This window comes from Cervus canadensis, chromosome 5, assembly GCF_019320065.1.
Source record: "Cervus canadensis isolate Bull #8, Minnesota chromosome 5, ASM1932006v1, whole genome shotgun sequence".
Classification (NCBI taxonomy): domain Eukaryota; kingdom Metazoa; phylum Chordata; class Mammalia; order Artiodactyla; family Cervidae; genus Cervus; species Cervus canadensis.
The window spans coordinates 94,890,265-94,914,101 of record NC_057390.1 but is presented as its reverse complement, the minus strand read 5'-3'; the positions used below and the strand labels follow the sequence as shown (position 1 = coordinate 94,914,101).

The following is a 23,837-nucleotide window of genomic DNA, read 5'->3' as shown; positions in this document are numbered from 1 at the left end:
TGACTAGAGAAACCCTGCATGCAGCAACAAAGACCCAGTGCAACCAAAAATAAAAATTTTTTTAAAAAGTAAAATAACCATAATAGCGCAAAGGACAGGAGAATATCAAGTAGAATTCTATTTCTATAAAGTTCTTACAGAATACATGAAGAAATGCATTACTATGGGCAGGTAGACTGTGATAACTTAAGAATGCACATTGTAATCCCTGTTAGAGCAGCCCAAACTATAAACAGGTAGAACTAAAAAAGCAAAAGACAAAATGGAATGTTTATAAATACTTGATTAACCCAACAGAAGGCAGTCAAAGAAGAACAAAGGAAAAAAGAAGAAAGAGGACAGGTAGATATCAAATAGCAGGATGACAAACATAAAGCCACCTGCAATTATAAGTACATTAAATGTAAAAGGACTAGACTCTCCAGCTGAAAGGCAGATACTGTCAGACTTGATTTTTAAAATGGTCATGTCTGAATTATTGGTGTATACGTAAAATTAAATGAGGTTGTGCACCAAAGCTCTGAGCAGAGGGCCTGGCCCATGGTGGGTGCTTTTTAAGTGAAAACTAACTTATTTTACAGTCCCTTTGCTGGAAGCCTGTCAATGAACTTCCCATGGGGAGGCGCCAGTCAGCCATTCACATAGCATCATGCCCAGCTGAGCATTCATCCAGCCAGTCTTCGCTGACAGGTGTATACCAAACAGTCAGGACCCTTCTCATTGGCATGTAGGTTACTTGTCTGCTTTTCAGGAGCAAGGAATAACCCTCCTTCTTTACCTGCTTCAAAGGAGGGAGGTAGGGAGGGGTTAAGGTACAAACAAATGGATTCCTCAACCCAGGACTGGAGCTTAGCTTTCCCAAGGCTGCCTGGGGTCAATAGCCCATGGTCTGTGTGGCTGCCTCACACTGCCCAGCACCCTCCCCTTTCCTGGAAGCCTGTGCCAAGGTCTCCACCAATCTCCAGTGCCCCAGGGCTGCAGATAAGACCTCTTTCCCCAAAGGAGCTCTTGTTCTCTGGCTTGGAAAGCCAGCCCCTTTCTTGTTCCTGGTGTCAAGTTCCCACCAGTCAAGCCCAAGCACCTGGGTTACCACTTGCAAGTTGACTCAGGATCAAACCAGCATCTCCTGCAGCTCCTGTATTGCAAGTGGATTCTTTACCATTGAGTCACTGGGGAAGCCCTTATCCATCCTTAAAGCTGACCAATTATGCACTAGATTGTCTGTTCTACAATTGTAGGATATTTGAATTCATTCTATGAAGGGCTATTATGCAAATATTGCCGCTATGAACATTTCCCATCACATCTTTTGGAGAACACACAGACACACGCCTTGGAGAGGAAGTGTGGGTCAGAGAGGAGGATGTACCCAGGTGGAGCAGACCTGACAGGCTTCCCACAGCAGTTGCAGCGATTCACATTCCCGCCAGCGGGGTGTGAGTTCCAGTTGCTCCTCGCGCTTACCAACACTTGTCATTGTCAGTCTTCTTCACTTTCAGTTTTCTTGTGTCTGACGTGGTAAATCACTGTCATCTTAATTTGTGTTTCCTCTTAATGAGTCATGAAGCTGGGCACTTTATCATGCGTTCGCCAGTTATCTGGCTATTTACTTTGAAGTACTTTAATCCATTGCCTCCATTTTTTTCTTGAGTTGTCTGCCCCTTTCTTCTTGGATTATAAAGCCAATCTGCTCTGCCCCACAGACTCAGAGCCATAGTTGCACTGTAGGTGGTGACAGAGTTTCAAAAAAAGATATGTCCCGTGAAATGAATCCGATTTGATTTTGTATTTGCTTGACCAATTTGTCTTGGTTTTATGACTCTAACAGCCGTAAGGAAGACTTTCCTGGCAATCTAGTGGTGAAGAATCTGCCTGCCAGTGCAGGTTCAATCTCTGGTCCAGGAAGCCTAAGCAACACAACTACTGAAGCCCACACACCTAGAGCCTGTGCTCTGCAACAAGAGAAGCCACCACAATGGGAAGCCTGTGCATCACAGCCAGAGAGTAGCCCCCACTCGCCGCAACTAGAGAAAGCCTGCACGCAGCAACAAAGACCCAGCACAGAAAGAAGTAAATAATAAAACAATTTTCAAAAAGAGCTATAAGGATCTTATGCTTCATTTAATGCTTGGACATGCCTCAATAACACCATGGTAAAAATATAAGGCAACAAGGAGGACCCATGAGGTCTCCTCGCCTCTTGGTAACCAGGAGGAGATTTTCAAAATCCAAATCCAACACAAAATCCAAATCCAAAACGCAAATCCCTTGCTTAACGCAGCTCACGGGATCCCTTCTGTCTGGGATGGAGACGAGGCTCCTCAGCCTGGCTCTCCTCATCCTGACTCTCCTTTGTAACCCACTGAAGCTGTTGCTCTTTCCTGGATCATGATCTGTTACTCCAGACCTTCTCTCTGCACAGGCCCCCAGCTCTTGCTGCTCCTGTCATGGAGGAGCCTCTACCCTTGGCCACCTCCCCGCTTCTTTGCTTAGAGTTGATTCCTTGCTCAGACCTCAGTTCAGTGGCTCAATGGTCACTTCCCAGGGAAGCCCTCACCGTGGCCTTGAAACATACCAACCCAGCTGCTGTTTTGCTTCTTTGCATGATCTCAGCTGCTATTTTGTCTTTCTTTGTGGCTTTCTTCCCTCCTAGACTGCAGGTTCTGCAAAGGCAGGGACAGCATTGCCCTCCCACCCCCTACCTTTTATTCCCCAGTGCTTGGCAGTTGGTGAGTGCTCAATGCACGTTTGTTGAGTGACTTAATGACCTCTCACCACACTGATGCTGAAAGGAAGGGAGGGCCTGAGGCAGCCCTGGGGCCCTGCTCTTCTCAACCAATCACACAAAAGTCAAGGAGAGTCCCCTGGGCAGCAGCACAGGGGCCAGGCTCGCCTCTTCACGGGCCTGGAAGACCCCTAAGGATAATCCAGTCCAGTTTGTTTGTGCTTCAAATGAGGAAACTAGGAAATGAAAAGAGGACAGAGATTGTCTAAAGTCACATGGTGCGGCAGAAGATTGGCTGGGTCTGGGAGCCGTAGGGCTGGACACTCAGCATTCTCTCCACTGGCCCACACTCTCTTGGAGTGGGAGACCAAGGCCAGTGGGTTCATGGTTTTCGTAATCCTGACTGGGAGCCTCAGCGTGGCTGTGATTCCCAGCTGGATGCAGATAGGAGACAGATGACAAAGGCCTTCCTTGTCGTCCTCTAGGGTCTGTCTAGATTCCCACGGGGTGGTATTGAATTCCGGTCTAGGCAAAAGTGAGAGACAACAGGAACATTCTGGAACAAAGACTGGGGACCCTCAGAGTGAGGCAGGAAGGACAATTCAGAGCCGAGGAAAGAACGGATTGAGATGGTTCATGTAATCCTTTCTGGGGCAGAGGTAGATGACATTTTTTTGTTTTTTGGGGGGCTGTGCCACACGAGGGATCCTAAGTTCCCTGACCAGGGACCACACCGGGCCCTCAGCAGTAAAGGTACAGAGTCCTAACCGCTGGACTCCCAGGGAATTCCCCAGATGACATTTTAAAAAATTGACGTCTCCATTGAGATGGTTGTAGATGGACGTGAAGCTGTAGGAAGTAGTACAGAGATACTCCCTGCACCCTTCACCCAGTTTCCCCCAGTGGAAGCATCGAGCAGAATAGGACAGGGTCACGGCTGGGATATAGACACTGACACAGCCCCCCAGTCTTACTCCCATTCCCCAGTTTCCCTTACAGGCTTTTGTGTGTGTGTCTAGTTCTACACAATTTCATCACAGATTTGTGGATCCTCCGTCACAGGCAGGATGCAGGACGTTTCCATCGGCACAAGGATCCCTCCCGGGGCTCTTTCATAACCACGCCCCTCCATCCAGCATGTCCCTAATCTGTCTTCCATCGCACTATCATTGTGTGACTTTGAATATGCTATCTGAAGGGAATTGTAGAGGATGTAACCTTTTTGGGGACTGGCTTTCCTCCTGGGCAGATGCCATTTTCTGAGCCAGCATCCTGTCTGCAGGACCTCGGAGCCCCAGGGGATGGGTTCTGTTCCTCCCACTTTCCAGCTGAGCAAACTGAGCCCTTCAAACTCCAGAGCCAGCACTCTCGGCGGCCACAGCAGGGAGCTTGTCCTCCAGGAGAGGAGGAGGCGTGGGCTGTGGGTTCCCCGCCCCTTCCTTTTGCCCTGCTGTGACCCGACCCTTCCTCCGCTGCCCCGTCTGGAGTAGGTCTCTGTCCCACTCGGTCTCTTTCCTCCACAGAGAGGCAGGGACCATGGATCCCGCTTGGCCACTGAGAAGCTGTGTGTCTTGCACGGTGGCCCCATTCTCTAAACCTCAGGCCCCCCCGCCCCGGGGAAAAGGGAGAGGCGGGGGGAAGGTTCGCACCCTGCAAATCCAAGAAGATGCAATGAGGCAACGTGTGAGGAGCAGTCAGCAAAGTGCCAGGCGCGGAGTGAGCCCCCAGCGCACAGCCGCCCGCCGCCCCATTTGGCAATGAATTATGTATGGCCTTCTGGCAGCCCTGTTCAATGGGGCTGTGTGCCTTCTCCAAGCTTCTCCCAGGCCTCTCTCTCCAGTGAGGGGCGCAGGCTCCCCCAGGGGGGCGGGCAGCCTTCTTTGTCTCTCCAGCAAGGACCTGTTTCTGCTTCTGGCGGCTGATGCCTCAGTCCCCAGGATGCTCATTTCAGAGGCTGGAGAACCAAGGACTGGGATCAGCTCAGGAACATAGTAATGATGCTAATAATAATATTCATAATAGTGGGACTTCCCTGGTGGTGGAGTGGTTAAGAATCCACCGCCAATGCAGGGGATGTGGGTTCAATCCCCAGTCCAGGAAGATCCCACATGCCATAGGGCAACTAAAAAAATAAATAATAACAGCAGCATCAATAATAACAAGGGTGATGACACAGGGCTGGGCCTCATTGAGCCTTTTCGATGCGCAAGGCACATTTAACAGACTGCCACTCATTCAACAGAAATCAGAGTGCCCATCTGTGCCAGCTCTTTCCTAAGTGCTGGGGCAAAGTGGGTGACAGCAGAGTCCTGACTACACGGAGCTTGGAATCTACTGCAGGAGGGCAGGCAGTTAACAAGGGAGTAATCGATTAAGTGATATGTCCAATGATAGAGGTTGGGAAGGGAGAGAAAGGAGAACAGAGGGGCGGGAGGAGACGGGGATAGACAGGGCAAGTCTTGCTGGGGCGAGTCCTGAAGGAAGTGAGAGAGGGATCTCCTGAGATGTCTAGGGATGGATGTTCCAGGAAGGAGCAGCATGTGCCCCAAAGGGCTCGGGGCAGGCCAAGAACCTGTGTCTCCTGCAGGCTGGCCGGTATCATGGGAATCATCAAAGTTTCAGGGCAACCCTGGGAGCCTACTACAGCAATTGCTCCATGTTAGAGATGAGAAAAGTGAGCTTCAGAGGGGGTTTATATCTTTGTTCATAGGCTTTGCTGCAAACCTGTTAATGCGTCTGATTACAGGGGCTGCCCCACACTTCACTGGGGGTATTAGGAGATACGTGGTCTACGTGTAATCCTTTCCTCCTACAACTGGGAAAATTCTGAGTTCTGAACCTATGTACCCAGGGATTTGGAGTCCAGGATGGGGGGCCTCTGTGGTCTTCGCCGTTAGTGCTCCCAGACTATCCCCGCTGGCCTTATATCACCTGCTGATTCCTGTTTTTCTCCTTTTCCAGTCTGAACTCCCAGCATCAGATCCACAGTCCAGTGTTTCAGGATAGAAGCCAGAGGTGCGTGCTCTGCACCCACGGCTCCTGACGAGGTCCAGGCTACGCCTCCCAAGTCAAGTCCAGAGAAGCCACCACTCAGCTACATCGGTCAGAGGCAGGCCCAGAGGTGGCAGACCGGGAGCTAGACGCGCTGTCTGACATTTCTGTTGATGGCCTGGGTGAGGACTGAATGGTGAGTGTCCTCCTTCCATCTCCAGCTGGGGGTGGAAGGTGTGAACAGCCCGCGGGGAGGGAGTCAGTGCAGAATCAAAATGACTCCGCAGAAGGGAAGAGCAGTTGAAGAAGAGGACCGATCTGCCAGGGAAGGAAAATCCACTCAGCAGCGGCCTCCTCTTGGCCTCTTCCCCAGCCTCCCTGCCTCCAGGGTTGCCCCTTTAATCCATCCTACCAAGGTTCTAGATGAATCTTCCTAGTTAATCCTCCAAACTTTGATTATGAAGGCTGCTCAGTACCTGGCCCCACTGTCTCCCTCCCAGACATACACCTGGCTCCCCCTACCTCCACGCCTTCATCTTTGCTGTGTCCTTGTCTGGAATGGCATTGAAGGCGAACTCACAGGCCAGTCCCCTATATCACAGGAGGCCATCTTTCTAAAACTCCTTAGGCCTCTGTCTCCTTCACTCAGCCTGCCCCATTCCACATCTTCCTGGTTATCCCAGCGCTGCTTGCCCAGATTCCTGACATCTCCTAACTGGCCTCCCAGCCTTGGGTTCTGTCCCAGTGCCCAGCGGCCTGGCTGTTGAGGCCCTTCCTAATCGCAGCTGCGGCCTCATGGCTCACTTGGCTCCGTCCTTGGCTCCTGCATCTGTTCAGCCCAACAAAGCTGCTTAGAGATCTCGGCTTCTCTGGGGTAACCCTGGACTTCAAGACCTTCTTACGTGTGGGTCCCTCTGCTAGGAGCACCTTTCCCTCTCCCTTAACCTGACCAACTATTTATTTATTTATTTGGCTTCTCTGGATCTTGGTTGCAGCATGTGGGGTCTAGTTCCCTGACCAAGGACCGAACCTGGGCCCCCTGCACTGGGAGCATGGAGTCTTAGCCACTGGACCACCAGGGAAGTCACTTAACCTGCCCAACTCTTACTCATTCTCTTAGACAGTGTTGATTTAACCTCCTCCAGGAAGCCTTCTTGGATTCAGGGTCCCTCCTCTTGTCTCCCAGAGGTCCTGCATCACTCACATCATCATAATTTCCCCTCCACACTGAAAGTGACTGGTTTGCCAGGTCCCTCTTCTAGGCCATGGTCTCATGAGGACAGAGTCCCACACTGTCTTCTCCAGCCTGGCTGGGGCTCATGAAAGCCCAGAAGGAAGAAGTGGGAAATGAAATAGCAACACTTACTGAGCTCCTACTTCAGGCCAAGCTTTTCACATGCAACTCAGGGATTACTGGGCCTTTCTAACAGAGTTAGGTCACCATCTGGCCACACCCAGCAGCCCTGGGCTATTCTCCTTTAATGCGTATAATGGGCATAACCCTGGATCCTATCTAACACTGTTGTGAGGATAAAGGAAACAGCACATGTAAAATGTTAATCTCAGCCTCAAGTATTCAGTAAGCATTTAATACTCCTCTTGCTATTCTTTGTTGGGGCTCTGGAGCCATCCTCCGAGGCTTCAAATCCAGGCTCCTCCACTTCCTTGGCTTTGTTACTTTGGGCAAATTATTTAACCTCTCTGGACCTCAGTTTCCTCATCTGTAAAATGGGACAAAGTACAGGCTTGTTTTCACTCTTTCTCATAGGGCTGTTGAGAAAATTAAATAAATGAATATGCATACAGACTCTGTATGATGCTTGTCTCAGGGAGGGTAAGCTCAGTTCCCCAGTCATGTCCAATTCTTTGTGACCCCATGGACTGTAGCCTGAGAGGCTCCTCTGTCCATGCAAATCCACTTTTGTTCCCTGGATTTCAGGCCTGGGGACCCAGTGGGGTGAGTGTGTCTGAAGACCGAAGGAGGAGAAGGAGAGAGAGGTGTAGGGTCTGAGCAGGAGGGAGGCAGGACAGGGACCCTGGGCAGCCAGAAAGAAGGGAAGGGGTGTGGGAACCACAGGGCATGGGGCAGGGCCGGCAGCGCTGGGAAAGCGAGCCTTGGGGAGGCGCGGGAGAGGGAGGCCTCATACCAGACACTGTCTAGACGCAGCAATTATTGTCAGCTTGGAACACCCAGGCTCTGCCGGCTCAGCTGAAAGGGAGCTTAACAAAGAGCCGGGAGAGGAAGAAAGCGGGGAGAAAAGCGCCTGCGGAGCCGGCTCCTGGCCTGTCGGGCTCTTTCTCTGCCCGGCTACCCCCCTTTGTGCTCCATCGATGTGAAAACCAGCTCCGAGATGCGTGATAGGGACCCTGCTCCTCCTGGGCGCAGAAGGCCAGGCCAGGGTCACTGTGTGGGTTTTGGGGAGAGGGAGGAGGATGTCCTGCAGGGGAAATGCATTTTGCACTTGAGTTTTTCTATCTGGAGGAGGGCGGTGGGAATGGAATCCCAAATCCCAGGGAGACAGCAGGCTTGAGAATTTGTACCCTTCCTGTCCTGCAGGGCCAGTTACCAACTTCTCTGAGCCTTTCCCTTCTCACATGCAGATAGGAGCAATACCGCCACCCAACCCCATAGTGGGACATAGTGGTAAGCCCAATCCTTCTCCACCTTGAAGACTTATGGCCCATACTGATGGGGAAGCTTCAGGGCCACAGGTGACCTGGGACAAGCCCCTTTCTCTAAGGGCCTTACCTCCATCATTTCTCTGCCTCTGCCATTATTATGCCCATTTTTCAGATGAAGAAACTGAGGCGCAAGAGGCCAGTGCTCACAGCCAGGCAGGCAACGAGTTTGGATTCAAGTTTGTTCGTTCAGCTTCACCATGACTTTATGATGTGCACCCACCCTGGAGGGTTGTGTGCTAATGGTAGTAGCAGGACTGATGGGAAAGCCACAGAGCCACGTGGTCCAAGACTCTCAAGGTGAGGTCAGAGCTGCAGTTGGTCAGGCCACGGCCCCAGCCACTATCTGGAATCAGGCCTCAGCTGAGCCACTGGACCCTTGTATTAAGGGCAGCCCCAGGCTAAGCAGACCTGCCCTCCCACCCTGGGAGAGGACCAACTGGGACCCAAGGTGGGAAGTGGGCGTGGGTGACCCTGGGTTGCTGCAGCAAAGCTTCCTCGGCCCCCTGAAGTAGTTGAAAACATACAGACATTGCCCCTGCCCCAGTCAATAACCCAATAACCCAGCACTACCTGCCCCAGCTCCTTTGGGGAGGGGGTCAGATGCTGCTTCCGGGTTCCACAGTGGTTTTTTGTGTGTGTGTGTGTATCCGTCCAAGAGCTGTGACTGGTGGCTGAGGGCCTCCTCCATCCATCATCTCCCTTGAGCTTGTCTGGCCTGGAGGCCACTCTCTGGTCCTGGAGGATTCCGAGGTGTGGCCCAGGGCCTGCCTCAAGTGAAGGTTAGGACACTCTGTGCAAGGGACAGACGCACAGTTACTCTTGCTCACCCACCCTACAGGCTGTCCCAGAGGTGTGCTTGTGACACACCCCAGTCATTCACATCCCCACCTCCAGCCTTGGGGTGTAGGCACCAGCTGTCATAGGCTCAGTCCCTGCCCCTGCTGGTCACTGCTGGGTGCCCTCCCCATGTCCATCGTTGGAACATGCCTTCTTATGCTCCCCACTGACTATAACTTGGTTTCAGACCTCTCTGCCTGCAGTCAAGGTCGCCAAGACCAGCCACAGTCCCACTTTCTGGAAGATTCCAGCATATTCCACGGGTCCTGGTGTGGTTTCCTTTGCCCTTCTCCTCTCTGTGCCTTTGCTCAGGCTGTTGTCCCTGCAGTCTGTCCCCATCCTGGCCCAACACAAACACCTGACCTCTTGTGAACCTGCTTCCTTGGCTGCCCTGTCTTAGGGGACAGCCCCAGCCGCCCTCCTTGCAGAAGCTAGAGCCTGGAACTTTTCTGGCCCTTCCCTCCTTGGCCTCCTTTACCCCCACACCATGACCACCCGCTCCTGTCCTCTGGACCTCCCCAGTCGTGTCCAGGGCCAGCCTCCCCTCCGTCTCAGAGGTCACTGCCCCGGGCCAGGCTGCCATCACTCTGCTGGGAACTTGGGACCTCTCCGGTATTTTTTGTTCCCTAGAGCCCAGAGGAATTTTGTGGATCTGGTCTCCTCTCAGTATGTGTGTACATGCTCAATCCTCAGTCGTGACTGACTCTTTGGGACCCCAAGGACTGTAGCCCGCCAGGCTTCTCTGTCCATGGGATTTTCCAGGCAAGAATACTGGAGCGCGTTGCCATTTCTTACTCCAGGGGATCTTCCCATCCCAGGAATAGAACCTACGTCTTTTATGTCCACTGCATGGGCAAGCAGATTCTTTATACTGTACCACCGGGAAAGCCCTGCTGTCCCCTCTCTGCTCTGTAAAACTTCTGAAGCTTCGGGCTGCCTCTAGGACAAGGGCTATGGTCGGCCACCCTAATGCTCTCTTGAGCCCTTGTGCCCTTGGGACCCATAAGCACGCCATTCCTGCTCCCTCCACCAGTCACTCTGCCCTTAGTTAAGCCCCTCCAGTCCTCAGGCACCCCTCCTTCCTCCTTGGGGATCCCTCCTGTGACCCCTGCAGAGATCAGCCTCTTGGGACCAGCCCTTCCAGTGCCCCTCACAGTCCCCTGCCAGCCTGCCACCCCCTGGTCATTATTTAATGCATTATTCATAATGGTTTGTGCAGCCTCCGCCTCCCCTGCAGGACCGTGAGCCCCATGTGGGCCGGCTGTGTCTGTCTTGTTTGTCACCGTGTCCCCAGCACCCTCCTCGAGGCCCCCTCTGGGTTTGGTTTTCAGCTTGGCTCCAACGTAAGCTGAACCCCTCCCTTGCAGAGCCATATGGGGTTTTTAGGGTAGTCTTCCTTGTCCCCTCCCCAGTGATCACCACCCAAACAAGGGCAAGTCACGGGGCTGCTGTGGGCTGGAGACCACCCTAGGGCAGGGCTGTGGCTGCCTGCTGCCCCCCACTCTCCAAGCCTCAGTGCCCCGCACAGCCCTGGGTTGGGGATACCCAAGAGGGTGCTGCTTTCTGCTCAGGCTTGCGAAGGCCAGGCTGGGTGGCCTGGGGTGGGTCCCACAGAAGCACCCCTGCCCCCAGCCTGAGGCCTGGGAGAGGAACCAGAGGGGTTCAAGAGGGGGGTGACATGCCCTCTCCACATCCAATCCCCTCCCAGAGAACCCTCCACTCCCGGCTGGCTTCCCCCACTCCCACTGGCCCTGCCTCTGGCTGCAGTCCCTCTCTGACCCCCCCTGCCCGTCCCCTCCCCGCTCTGCCTTCCCTGGCCCCTCTCTCCTGCTCACCTTCCCTTTCCCTCGCCCTCCCCGCTTCCCCATCCTCTCCTCTCCTCTGCCATCCTCTCCTCTTTTCTCTGAGTCCTTCTCCCTCGCCTCTTTCCTTTCTTCTTCCTGGGTTAAAAATAATCAACTTTCTGGGAAGCAGCAGCTCCTGCTGTGCCGCCCTCCCCACACTTGGGAGCCCCTGAGAATAGCTTTCTGCGGTTCTCAACTCGAGCCCCTCCTCTCTCCCACCGCCCCCCCACCTCTCCCCGCGAGCTGACTAATAAGCCTGGGCCTCAGCAGCAGAGCCAGCTTCTCGGCTAGAAAGGCCTTAACTGCTTCGTGCCCAGAACCAGCGCGCGGGCCCAGCGGGGAAGGGGTGCCCGGGTCGCGGACAGCACCCAAAGCCCGCTGAGCTCTGAGTGGCACGTAGTAGACGCTCAATTAATTTTGGTGGTTCAGTGAACTTTGACCTGTGACCACCAGACTGGCCCGTCCAGCTGCTTTTGCAGCTAACTTGGGGCTTGCGGGCAGCGAAGAGACGTCGCAGACACCCCAGGGATAGGGAGGGGCTGATGCTCTGGGGCCCGCATAGACGGGGTGACGGGCTGGCCAGGCTCCTTCCGTTGGGCCGGGTGAACTCCTTGCCCCACTGCGGCGGACACTGCCTACGCAGGGCCAGGGTCGTGGCAGCTACACGGTGGGCCCAGGGCGGGGAGGGGCTGAAAACCGTTCTGGGATCCAAGAACGTCCACCGGCTAGTCGGGTCTTCAGCGATCTTCTTGCAAAAGGGGAAACTGAGTCTCAAAGGAGGCAGGACCTCTCTCCAGGTTCATATGCCGCAGACCTTAAGGGTTGCAGGGCCGCCTGAGACTCTCAGTTCCAGCACAGAGGTTTCCGAGGCTGTAAGGCTGCGGGGTGGGGAGTGGGGAACATCAAGGTCAAAGGTGAGGAGTAGGTGGGGAGGGATGGAACTCGAGCCCAGGAGAGAACCCCCACGGGCTCCGCCCACTCGCGCGGGTCCCGGGCATTACCTCATCGCGGCGAGTGCCCATTGGCTGGTTCCCCCGGAGGCCGGCCCATTGCGGAGGAGCGCGTTAACCCTTCCGGCCCCGTGGGCTCAGCCTTGGCCTTGCCACTTGTCCCCGCGGCCCCACGCAGCCTCGGAGGTTCACGGGCCACGGAGAGGGGAAAGGTACTTTGAGGGGGGGGGTGAGGGCCTGCGGCCAGAGGGCTCAGTGGTTAGAGCACAAGTCAGCTAGCCTCGCTGGGGCCCCATCCTCCTCCTACTGGGCTGTGTGACCTTGGGCAACCGGCCTTACCTCCCCGAGCCTCCGCCGCTTGTTTTCTCAGCTGTAAAAAGAAATGAGTGATGTAACTCCTGCCCTTCCTAATCCCTTCCCCAGTACTTGCCAAGTGCCGGGCACACGTGGGCTCCGCGTTCCACATTGCCTCCTCACTGCAAGAGGTGCAGTTATGATTATGGGTTTTCAGAAGAGGAAACCGGCTCAGAGCCGCGAAGCGCCTCCCAAGGTCACACAGCAGGAAAGTCACAGAGCTGGGATTTGACCCTAAGCCTGTGTGCATCCTGAGTCTGCGTTCCCACCCAACTGGCAGAACCCTGCTTCTTCTGGGAAGTGCTGCTTCTAGGAGCTCCTGGTCCCAAAGGAGTCACATCCCCAGCTAGTCAGACCACCAGCAGCCACTGTGACCAGATAATACCAGTGACAAGCTGGAGAGCCAGGGCCTCAGGGAGGGAAGGCTTCCTGGAGCAGGAGGGGCTGGAGGTGAACATTCAAAGAGGGAGGCAGGAGGACCTTGGACTAAAGGCAGAGGATGGATGGATGGATGCAGAGAGTGGGTGTGCAGGAAGTGGGGTCAGGAAGCTCTGAAGCCTGGAGGGTCTCCTGGGGTCAACCTCCTGGTCCAGGGTCGGCCACCCGATGCTGATGTGGAACCTGGGAGGCAGTTCCCCTCTGGGCAGCACTGGAAGCAGATACCCACATACCTGGTGTCTAAGTATTTACAAGTTATAAATCAAGTTAACGAACTGCTAAATAAAATATGTTCTGTCCTTCTTCCTTGACAAATACACCTTCCTAAGGACAAACACACCTGGAAGGCTGCGTTTTTATTTAGAAATCACAGGCTCCTGGGGTCCACACTGGAAGTGGCAGCGTGGGGAGGGGCGGCCCTGGCCTCCAGTTTCCACTCAACCCACTCTTTTCTTTCTGCCTCAGGTTTTGTTCTTTTCTGGGGGTGGAGGGAGGGTGTGCTTGGGTGCTGATGCTCCAGCCTGCATGAGTGAACCCTGCTGACACTCCCTGCAAACAGCCACCCCTTGGTCACCCCTCGGGATTAGAGGTGCCCAAACCGGCAGCTCAGACCACCCCCAGGAGGATGGACCCAGGACATGAGTTGGGGACCACTGAACAGGGAATTTCGTGGTCCCAGGTGCCCAGATCACAAATTCCTTGCCCTGTGAGAAAAGGCACAATCAGAAAAGGGCCAGAGTGCCACTCTCTAAACTGGGATTCGGGTCTGAGAACACTGCTGTGGTTCCTGGGTGCTGCTACAGCTGGGGTGGCCCAAACTGGATGCAACCCATCCCCTCTTTTTGGAATTCACTTCTGACCATCACTTCCCTTCATGCACCCTGACCCTGTTCGGTTCCAAGGTGCCATCCCCGACTCCTCCTCCTCTACCTCCACAACCCCCAGCCCAAGACCTAAGGAGCTTCCCACTTAAAGAAGTCAGCTCTCTTCACCCTGGACCCACTGCCCCTGCCCCAATCCAGGCTTGGCCCCCAGCTCCCACTCTCTGCCAGCCTCCCCATCAATCTGCCCTCTATGTCCCCCGGGAGTTGGCAATGGATAGGGAGGCCTGGCGTGCTGCAGTCCATGGGGTTGCAAAGAGTCAGACACGACTGAGCGACTGAACTGAACTGAACTGAACTGATGTCCCCCAAATAGATCCTTCTAATATGCTGGCCTGAGAGACCACTTCTTTCCCTCTCTACCCATCCCTGGCTTTCTGGTTTCATGACGCAGTGTTTCCAGGCTCTGGATGTCTGCCTCCCCTCAGCTTCCCTCCTTCTCTCATCACCTTTGGTTCTAAGCACCAGTCCTTCGGACCTTCCCTTCAATCAGGACAGTTTTATGTCCTTTCTGCCCCCCAGGTCTTCACGCATGTAGTTCCCTCTGCCTGGAACCATGCTCTCTGCTCTTCATCTTGCCAGTCTCAGCTTAAGTGGCCCCCCTCCAGGGGACCCTCCCTGAATCCCTGGACCAGAGAGATGACAATGTAATGGACTGATTTGCTCTGGAGTTACCTGTTTCAGGTGTTTCCCATCTGGACTGTAGGCACCAGGAAGGCAGACTTGGTCTGTCTTGCTCACTTCTCCATCTGAATGTTGGCAGAGCAGTTGGCCCAGATGAGCCTGCCCTGAACTAGAAATCAGGAGACTGGAAATGGTATCACTGCATTCCATGTACCAGGTCTTGTACACCTGCATCAGTTCAGTCACTCAGTTGTGTCTGATTCCGTGACCCCACAGACTGCATGCAGCATGCCAGGCTTCCCTGTCCATTACCAATTCCCAGAGATTGCTCAAACTCATGTCCATCGACTCGGTAATGCCATCCAACCATTTCATCCTCTGTGGTCCCCTTCTCCTCCTGCCTTCACCTCACAGTATATGCTTATTTCTCAAAACGATTTTTGCTTTTGTTTTGTTTGTTTTGGGGGGGGGGGGTTGGCCACACGGTGTGGCATGTGAGATCTTAGTTCCTTGATCAGGGATTGAACTGGTGCCCCCTGCATTGGGAACACGGAGTCCCAACCACTTGGACCACCAGGGAAGTCCTCACTTTTGAAATAGGAACTATTATTCTTCCCATTCTATAGAATGAGTAGACTGGAGCACAGAGGGTTCAGAGACTTAGGCTCACAACAGACCGAGCAAGCAACAGACCCAGACTGAACGCGGGCAGTTGAGTTCCAAAGCTCAACCCCCTCCCTCCTTCCACCTAGTCCCAGCTGGGCCAGTACCTGGCTGTGTGTCCCTGGACCAGTGTCTCCACTTCTTTGAGCTGAAGCTTTCCTGTGTAGGCAACGTAGGGTCGCTGAAGTGGTGATTCCTGAGATCTCTTCCAGCCTGACATCCTAGGGTCTCATGATACTTCCTGGGATGTTCCCCTGGTGCACCTGCTCTCAGCCCCTCCTCCTCAGGTCTCAGCCCCGCCTACTCAAGACTCTCTGTGGAGGTCCTGTGGTTGGTGCCCAAGGACTTAAATGGATGGAGAACAGTTGGGTGTGAGTTAGGCAAGGTGGATGGGGGTGGTCAGTACTTAGAAGCTGTGGCTGATCTTTTTTAAATCAGTAAGTCTCGGAAAGCAGGGCCCACGGCTCACCTAACCCACTTGACCCCGTGGTCCTACAACTCATCTAAATTTGAAACATTCCACCTCAGACAGGCAGGAGCCCAGAGTGCCCAGATGGATACCAATCATCTTGTTACCACAGCCAGCTGGTGCTGGGCCTCCTCTCACAGGGACCGCTCATACCCTCCCAAAGCTGAGCTGCTAGGGACTGAGGTTCAGGCAGAAACAGGAGGCTAGTGGTCCAGGGGGTCTGAGCAGTCATGTCCAGGTGCCACTTGGAACAGAGTCCAGCTCAAGTCCCCATGCCAGAGAGGACACTTCACCACATCTCAGGGTTTTGTCACAAGAGTCCTGAGGGATATGCACCCATTTCTCCAGAGGAGGACATGACATGAAGACTCAGAGAGGGACAGGGACTTGCCCCAAATCACACAGACAGGAGGAGTAGTCTGGATTTTGCTCTTAATCACTCTGCCTCAGGCGAAGGTGTTCAAAACATGTTCCTAGACAGAATGAAAGTAGGTCTAGTCAAAGCTATGGTTTTTCCAGTAGTCACGTATGAATGTGAGAGTTGGACTATAAAGAAAGCTGAGCACCAAGGAACTGATGCATTTGAACTGTGGTGTTGGAGAAGACTCTTGAGAGTCCTTTGGACTGCAAGGAAATCCAACCAGTCCATCCTAAAGGAAATTAGTCCTGAATATTCATTGGAAGGACTGATGTTGAAGCTGAAACTCCAATACTTTGGCCACCTGATGCAAAGAACTGACTCATTGGCAAAGACCCTGATACTGGGAAAGACTGAAGGCAGGAGGAGAAGGGGATGACAGAGGATGAGATGGTTGAATGGCATCACCGACTCAATGGACATGAGTTTGAGTAAGCTCCAGGAGTTGGTGATAGACAGGGAGGCCTGTCGAGCTGCAGTCCATGGGGTCGCAAAGAGTCGGACATGACTGAGCGACTGAGCTAACTAGACAGAATGAGTGAAGGGGTAAGAAAGGTTCTGGAAGAAACTCTGGGGCACAACATAGGTCCACATAAGGGAGTGTTCATAAAAGAGTATGAGTGCCCTGTCTTCACCAGGGCACCATCCTTCACCAGCCTCCATCCTTTCCTGCTTTTCGTGTGCTGCCTCATTTATTCACTCCTTAGACTCTAAGCTCCACCAGGGCAGCAGTGGATTCTTTCTTCACCATGTGCCCAGCGTGTAATTCCATGCCCGGCACACAGAGGTGTCAGCAACTCCCCCGTGAAGGAAATCTCCGAGAGCAGCAGGCGGCCATTCACGCCCCCTTCCCTGTGCCCTGGCCAGTCCCCTCCTGGCCCTGGCCTCTGTTTCCCCCTCTCTGAATAAGGGGTGTTGTGTGCCACCCCGAGTCTGAGCTCAGGTGAGCTGCCGGGCTCCTGGTGGCCCCTGCTGGGCCGGGGAAGGGACCCTAACACCCAAGGGGCAGTGACGGGGAGGGTGGACATTGTGAGGTTCCTCTTTCCCATCTCCCATAAATGCATCTACCTTGATGAAAGCAGGTCCCTCAGGTCCTTCTCCACACCTGCCTGTCTCCCCTCATTCTCCTGATTCTGGTCACTCGCCAAAATCACTCCTTCTCTAGAAGTTTCTCTCATCAGGGCCAGGCAACCAGGGTGGCACTCTGCTGGATAGCAGGAGGGGATCTGAGGCTCCAGCCCAGTTTCCCTGTCCCCCCTTCCTTTTCCCTCTCCCCCTCCGTGGAGGCCACGAGTCCTCCTTGCAAGGCAGCTCCCCCCGCCCCCGCCCAGACAGACAATGCCTGCTACTTGTCAAGAACCCCAAGCCAACCCCACTCCAGGGCTTAGCGCAAAGTGCCCCAGGGTCTCAGTTCGCAGGAAGGGCATGACTGAGACACTCAGTTGGGGACTGGACTCACCTCAAGGATGAGTTGCACCAACCAAAGCTCAATTCATTCACAAACTTGGCCCAGCAAGAATCTGGCAGCCACGGGGACACATCTGAGTCTGACCCCATTTTACAGATGAGAAAGTTGAGACTCCCGAAAGAAGTGACCTCAAGGCTCTGGTGCTGTTCAAGCCACCAAATACTCCTGAGGCTCTGGAGGGTTGATGGACATGGGAGGGGTTGGGACAGCCGCACCTGGGAGTGTGACTGTTCAAAGCCCAGGTGCCTGTGACCTGTGGGTGAGAGGACGGGGCCAAGAGCGGCTCTACTGGGAGAGTGGACAGCTCCTGGCACAGATAGGGGCGGGTATTCGTTTGAGAGGACCTTGATGGAGTGGGACTGGGACAATGTTGGCCATGGGGGGACTTCCCTGGTGGTCCAGCGCTCAAGACTCCACACTTCCAATGCAGAGGCGCAAGTTTGATCCCTGGTTAGAGAACTGAGATGCCACATGCCACGTGGCTTGGCCAAAAAACAAATGCTGCCCATGGGAGGGGGTCAAGGGTTGAGTAAGAATTGGTGCAAGGCCTGGATTATGCTGGAATGGAGAAGAAGTGAGTCCCTGCCCTCCCTGGAGGTGGGGAGGGTAAGTACTGTGGCCAGGAGGCAAGATTAGAGGCTGCAGGAGCCCACGGGAGGGGCGCCACTGTGTAAGGTGTGTGTGTGAATGTGTGTGCGTTTGTTGTGTGGTCAGGGCATGTAAGGTGTGCACACCGAATGGTCCGTGTGATGTGTGCGGGTGTGTGTCTGTGGTCTATGACATGTAGAGCGTGTAAATGTGCAAGTGTGTGTGTGTGTGTGTGTGTGTGTGTGTGTGTGTGTGAGCCTTTCTGTCTGTGATCCGTGTAATGGAGTGTGCCTGCGCCTGTGTGCGGTGTGGTCTGTGTAATGTGTGTGTGTGTGTGTGTGTGTGTGTGTTATGGGGCAGTGGTAACTAGGACACTCCCCAGGGGAAGAGCTAAGGAGAGATGGCGGAGAAGATGTTAACCAGAAACAGGGAAGAGGAGAGAGGGGGTGTTCCTGGCAGAGGGGGGGAAGAGCACATACAAAGGCCTCTAGGCAAGAAGAGGCGCCCCTAGCTCTGGAGCACTTGAAAGAGTCTTAGTGAAGCTGGGCGGGGGGTGGGGGGGGAACGAGTAGGGAGAGGCAAGGATGCGGGGTGAACCTTTCTCTGATGCTTGAGGGGGTGTGTGTGGGCAAGAGTGGGGGGTGTGGGCAGGAGTGGGGTGTGGGTCAAGAGGGCTCAGCCACACTAACACACACAGGCCCATGGAAGGGGCAGGCCTGGACCCAGGAGAGATGCTGAGTGGCATTGGGGGTGCGTGGGGGGAACAGCCTGAGCCACAACCACCCATCTGAGAAGCTGTATGGTCTGGGATCCCAGACCTAATCCCTGCTCAGCCCCAGAGAGCAGCAGCCAGAAGGGTCTTCATTTCCATCTATCCACTGGGCCCTGAGGTTATAGGCCAAAGACCCAAGAAAGAGCCTAAGAATGGCCATGTTTTTGGTGCAGTCCCCGAACATCTCTGATGGGGTAGGCATTTGCTAACAAGCATTCCCAGCACTCAGGAGGCTGAGGAGGCAGAAGGTGGCAGCTGTGGCCCAGGGCTCAACTGTCAGTACCTGACTTGAGGGCACAGAGGAAGGCATGGGGGACAGGGGGCCAAGAGCCAGGGATCCGAACCTAGGTCATCAGGCTCCAAAACAGCCCCACTCACCGGGTTCGGTTCATAGTCTTAATCATGTGCTAACAGCTGCCCCCTTGCCTTCACACTGCATGGTCTTTTCTCATTGGAGCCTTTTCTTATCTCTGACTTGATTTTCAGCTCTGCTTTTAGAGATGAGAAAACTGGCCTGGACTCACCCCCCCACCCCACAGTGGGCCTACTCCAGAACCGCCCCCCCCACCTTGTTAGGTCTGCTGCTCAGCAGATGTCCCAATGGGTCCTCAACCCTAGGTCCTTAAGAGCGAGTGGCAAGGCAGAAAGGACTTGGGCCCAGAAACCCAGCTCTGCTGCCCACGTGCTGTGTGACTTTGGACAAGTCCCTTCCCATCTCTGGGCCTGGGGGCCCCCAGCAGTACAACTCATTTACTGAGTCTGGGAAGATTCATGGAGCACCTGCTAAGTGGCAGATGACATTCAGGCATGGGACATTCAGAAAGCCTAAAGGACTTGCTCAAGGTCAAGCAATCGGCAGGAAGCAATTTGAACCTGGAACCTCAGAGTGTGCCCCAGCCGACTCCACAGCCCCCAGGAGTGCCGTCCCCACCCCTGCGGCCCGCAGCGTGGGGTTCAGGGGCCCCACGCGGTTCCGGACCGTGTCAGCCTTAAGTCAGCCCGGGGCCCCGCGGGGCTCAGCTCTGCACAAACAGACGGCGCGGGCCGGGCCGGGGGCGGCGATGACTCAGGGCCCCGAGACGGCCGGGAAGCGGAAAGTTTTGTGCCGATGACATCACCGGGCCGCGAGGGCGGGAGGGGGCCGGCTCCGGGAAACGGCAGCCTGGCGGGCGGCCCGGCCTGGGGCAGGGCGCGGGTGGGAATGCGGGGCCGCCACGCTCGGCCGCGCCGAAAATGATCCCAAACCCCGGCCCCGGCCCCCAACTCCCCCCCACCCTCCCGGCCCCGGAGCCTGATCGCCCGCGAGGAGCGGGTTCCACCCCGCCTGCGAAGACGCCGCGCTCCCCAGCGCTCCGGAGGCACCGCATCCATCCTGCCGCGTCCCTGCATTTTAATTACCGCCACATTAATATTCATGAGCCGGGACTCGAGGGGGACCGCGGGCTGTCATTTCCCTCGCCCGCGCACCCCCCGCACCCCTCTTCCCCGGCGGAGTCGCGGGTTTTCTCCCTCCCGCTCCCAGCCCCGCCCTCCCCAACTGTCAGTGCCCAGCCGATATAGGGTGTGTGTGAGGGAGCGTGAGTGTGAGCGGGTGTGAGAGCCCTGGGCAAGGGTGAGTGTCCGGAGGGAAGGACCGGGACACACGGTGAGGGGCTGAGTGTGAGGGTGGGCGTGCTTGCAGGGTGTGAGTGTGTGTCTGCTTGTGTGAACGTGCATGCCTATGGGAGCATGGGCCTGCGTGCGCATGCCTAAGCCTGTGTGCGTGCCTCTGCGTGTGCACGTGTGTGTTCATGCACGTCCGTGCATCCCCGGGGCAGTCCCAGGAGCTGTTTGCCCGTCATGGGGGGAGGCAGCTGTGTGCAAGGTCTGGCCTGGGGCAGGGAGAGGGCATCACAGGATCTGACTGTACAAGTGGGGAAACTGAGGCCTGGGGAGAGGCTGGGGCTGGTGCAAAGTCACCCCTGGAAGTGGGTGGGCCAGCAAACCAGTGCCTCGGGGGTTCCATCAGGCCCCTTAGCAGGCCAAACCACAGACACTGGTCTAGCTAGTGAGATGTTGGAGTCCACAGACCCGGCTTTAACGACCACTGTGGAACTGTGTGTGTGAGTCCCCCAGGGGATCCCGGGGTACCTGAGAGTTCCTCGGTGCTGAGAATACCCAGGGGTCAGAGGGTGGTTCACCATGGTGCTCCCAGTCCCCGTCCCTTGCCTCCTGGTCCCTTGAAGCCTGCCTGCACACCCCCCTCTCCCAGGCTCACAGAACCCAAGCAGTCTTTCCTCACAGTGGAGCAGGCAGAGAGACTTCAAGGCTCCTGGGCCTGGGATCAGGCAGTCACTCATTCATTCATTCATTTGTTCATCCAACCAGTGTTCAAGCGCCCACTGTGTGCCAGTTACTGTTCTCGGCACTGGGGATTCTCTTGAGTTTAGGAAGAACCCACACCACTCTGTTCCCAATGCTGGTTGTCTCCACCCTGGGGTGGGGGTCTCTGGGCTCTCAGGGAGGCTTTTGTCTCTCTGTGCACATGCTCACTGGGCATAGGGGTCTAGGGCCCCTGTGCACAAAACATAACCCCCACCCCCAGCCTTACCACAGAAGCCCAGTTGCACACACACCGGGAGGGCCTGGCTATCGTCTTGGGCTAGGGGAGAGCCAGCCAGACAATGCTAGGCAGTCTGGATCTTTGCTTCCTTCTCTTTCTGGAACTTGTCCTCCTCCTGGCCTCTAAGCCAACTAGTCACAGGGGTGGCCCATCCATCTTTTCCTGGGTGAGCCAAGGACTGCCTCCTTCTCACGTCCACCCTGCCCCAGTCCTGTCCTTCTGAGCACCCAGAACAAGCTGACTGTCCCCTCCCCTCCGCCCACGCGGGGCTGGGCTGGAACTCACGTCCCAGCCATGTCCCCTGAGTTTTTTCCCCCCTTCTTGGGGAGCTCTGTGGGAACACAGATAAGGGGACAGGAGGTACAGTTTGGGACTCTCTGGGAAGGAAGTCAGGGTATTGCTGGGCTCCACCGGTCAAGTAGGAATTCGCCCAGTAAATGGTCGGGGGCGGGGGGGAGGAGGAGGAAAGGCATCCCAGGCAGAGAATGGCTCAGGGGGGTGACTGCAGCCCCTCTGCTAGAAACCAGAGCAGGCCAAAGGCAAGAGATCTGGGGAGACAGGAGGGATGGACTTTCTCCTGATGAGCCCAAGGCAGGACAGCCTAGTGGTCAGGACTCTCGGATGAGCCCACCCTGGGTAAGAATCCCACTCCCCCTGCACTGTGAAGCTTGGGCAAGACACCGAGCCCCTTTTCTGCATCTGTCCATTGGGAAGAGCAGCACTTTTTTCTCCTTTCTCTGCTGGGTTCTATTCAGATTAAGAGACACTTGTCCCTAAAGCACCTAGCACAGTGCCCGCTGCTCCTACAGGGGACAGGCTGTCCTCAAGGACAGAGGGAGGCCCCTGGGATAACTGTCCCCATTTAGCCCAGAAGGGGATTTAAGGCTCAGCCTGTGTCCCACAAGGGGGAGGAGTTTGGTAAGGACAGTCTTCTGGGGTGAGCAGGGACAGGCTGAAGTTGTCAGTCAGGGGAGACTCAGGCTCCAGGTGAGAGGAGGGTCTCCAGGTCCCACAGACCCAGCCCCACCTGTCTCTGAGAAGATGCTGCCAGATCGCCCATCACTCAAACTGCCGGAAAGCCGGGAGTCAAGAGAGGCGGCCTGGGCCTGGCTCAGTCCTGCCTGCTCCTGCTGCAACCTCCCACGTCTCTGCCTCCCAGCTCTCCTCTTTCCTTTGAAAATTTCCTTTCTCTTTTATTTTTTGGAGTAGTTATACCTGTACAAGGCAAAAAAAAAAAAAAAAAAAAAATTGAAGGAAACGCTATAAAAGTTCGCATAGTGCATCCTGAGCCACCCTTCCGGTCTTCTGGGTGTAGGTTTCCAGGACATTTCCCCACCTATAGAACTGCCTTTTTTCAACTCCTATGGGATGGTACCCACCTCCACTCAAAGACCTGCAGAGGCTCCCACGTTTGTACAGCAAAGGTAGCTCTTCCAAGGTTTTCAGCAACACTTCCTCCTCTCAAGCTGCCGTGCCTTTGCCCTTGCTATGCCAGCCTCTAGGGGCCTCTGCCAAAACTCTACATTGCTCCAGACCAGGCTTCCTCATTGTCAGGCCTCCGCCCCCTTTCTCAGCTCCCACCCTCCTTGCCCCTCACCTCTCTCCTGGTGCCCCACAGCCCCGGTGGTCCTTTCATGGTGGTGCTTTTCAAATCTAACTTTCACAAGGGTGTCATCGAGTCATGTGTTCTAACTCGACTATGAGCTTCTCTGCACATTCTTTTGTTGCCACCTACTTCGATGTCTTACACAGAGTAGGTGCTTGAAAAAAGATTTTTTTTAAGTGTTCAATTTGCTTTTTCTTTAGGGATTCAGTCTCTAAGACAGCAGATCAGGGTTTGAATCCTGATTCTCTCATTTCCTAGCTGTGTGTCCTTGAGAAATTCAATCAACCTCTCTGAGCCTCTGTTACTTCATCTGGAAAATAATGTCAATACTAACACCTCCCTCCAAGAGTAACAGTGAGATGACAGTGTGTGTAAAACACCCAGCACTGGGCTGAAGCAGAGAGCTGCTGACATGTTCTACTCATGGGAGTTATTCAGTCCTATTCAGTCTCATTCAGACTTGCCCAAGGTCGACGGTCAGGTCGAGGGCAGTGCTGGGACTCGACCCCTGTCGCCTCCCACTCCAGGGCACCTGACTGCCTTCTGATGAGTGAGGCTCACAGATCGCTGTCTGTTTGGCAGATAAGGAGAACAGGGTCAAGAGAGGCCAAGTTGTGACCCCAGGTCACACAGCCCTGTGAGCAAAGTAAGGTTCAGCCTGTCCACCAGGTCCCTGGTAGATTCTCTGGGCCCCTTCCCCACAGCTTCAGTGAGACCCACACCCTGATCGGGGGCCTCTGGTCCTCCTGTGGGGCCAAGGAATCAGCAAAGAGGGCCTCTTGGTGGCCCGATGGCCCCCACAATAGGGAAGTCACTAAAGCAAAGAGTCCCCACTTATGGGATGCTCACAGGGCCCCTGTTATGCTGTCTTCCAGGGGCTCACTCACACGCCTGGGGCACAGGGGCCTGCCTAAGGAGTGGCAGG

The 23,837-nt window shown here is 55.0% G+C and overlaps 2 long non-coding RNA genes across 9 annotated transcripts in view; one reads left to right on the top strand and one right to left on the bottom strand.

The window, feature by feature from the left end:
* The window catches only part of LOC122442256, a 41,820-nt gene extending 39,864 nt beyond the window's left edge, over nt 1-1,956 (top strand). Inside the window, exon 3 of the long non-coding RNA XR_006269615.1 lies at nt 1,829-1,956. This is a non-coding gene — a long non-coding RNA (uncharacterized LOC122442256). The remainder of the gene's footprint in view (nt 1-1,828) is intronic.
* Nucleotides 1,957-2,100: 144 nt separating this feature from the next.
* LOC122442255 lies at nt 2,101-22,824 on the bottom strand. 8 transcript variants are annotated; one of them, XR_006269612.1, is made up of 4 exons: nt 22,686-22,824; nt 11,894-11,957; nt 8,969-9,188; nt 2,101-8,741 (listed from the first exon to the last, which is right to left on the bottom strand). It is a non-coding gene; the product is annotated as an uncharacterized LOC122442255 (long non-coding RNA). The 8 variants fall into 8 exon arrangements; XR_006269614.1 differs by lacking the exon at nt 22,686-22,824 and adding an exon at nt 12,369-12,480; XR_006269613.1 differs by lacking the exon at nt 22,686-22,824 and adding an exon at nt 12,081-12,356.
* Between the last annotated feature and the right edge of the window lie 1,013 nt (nt 22,825-23,837).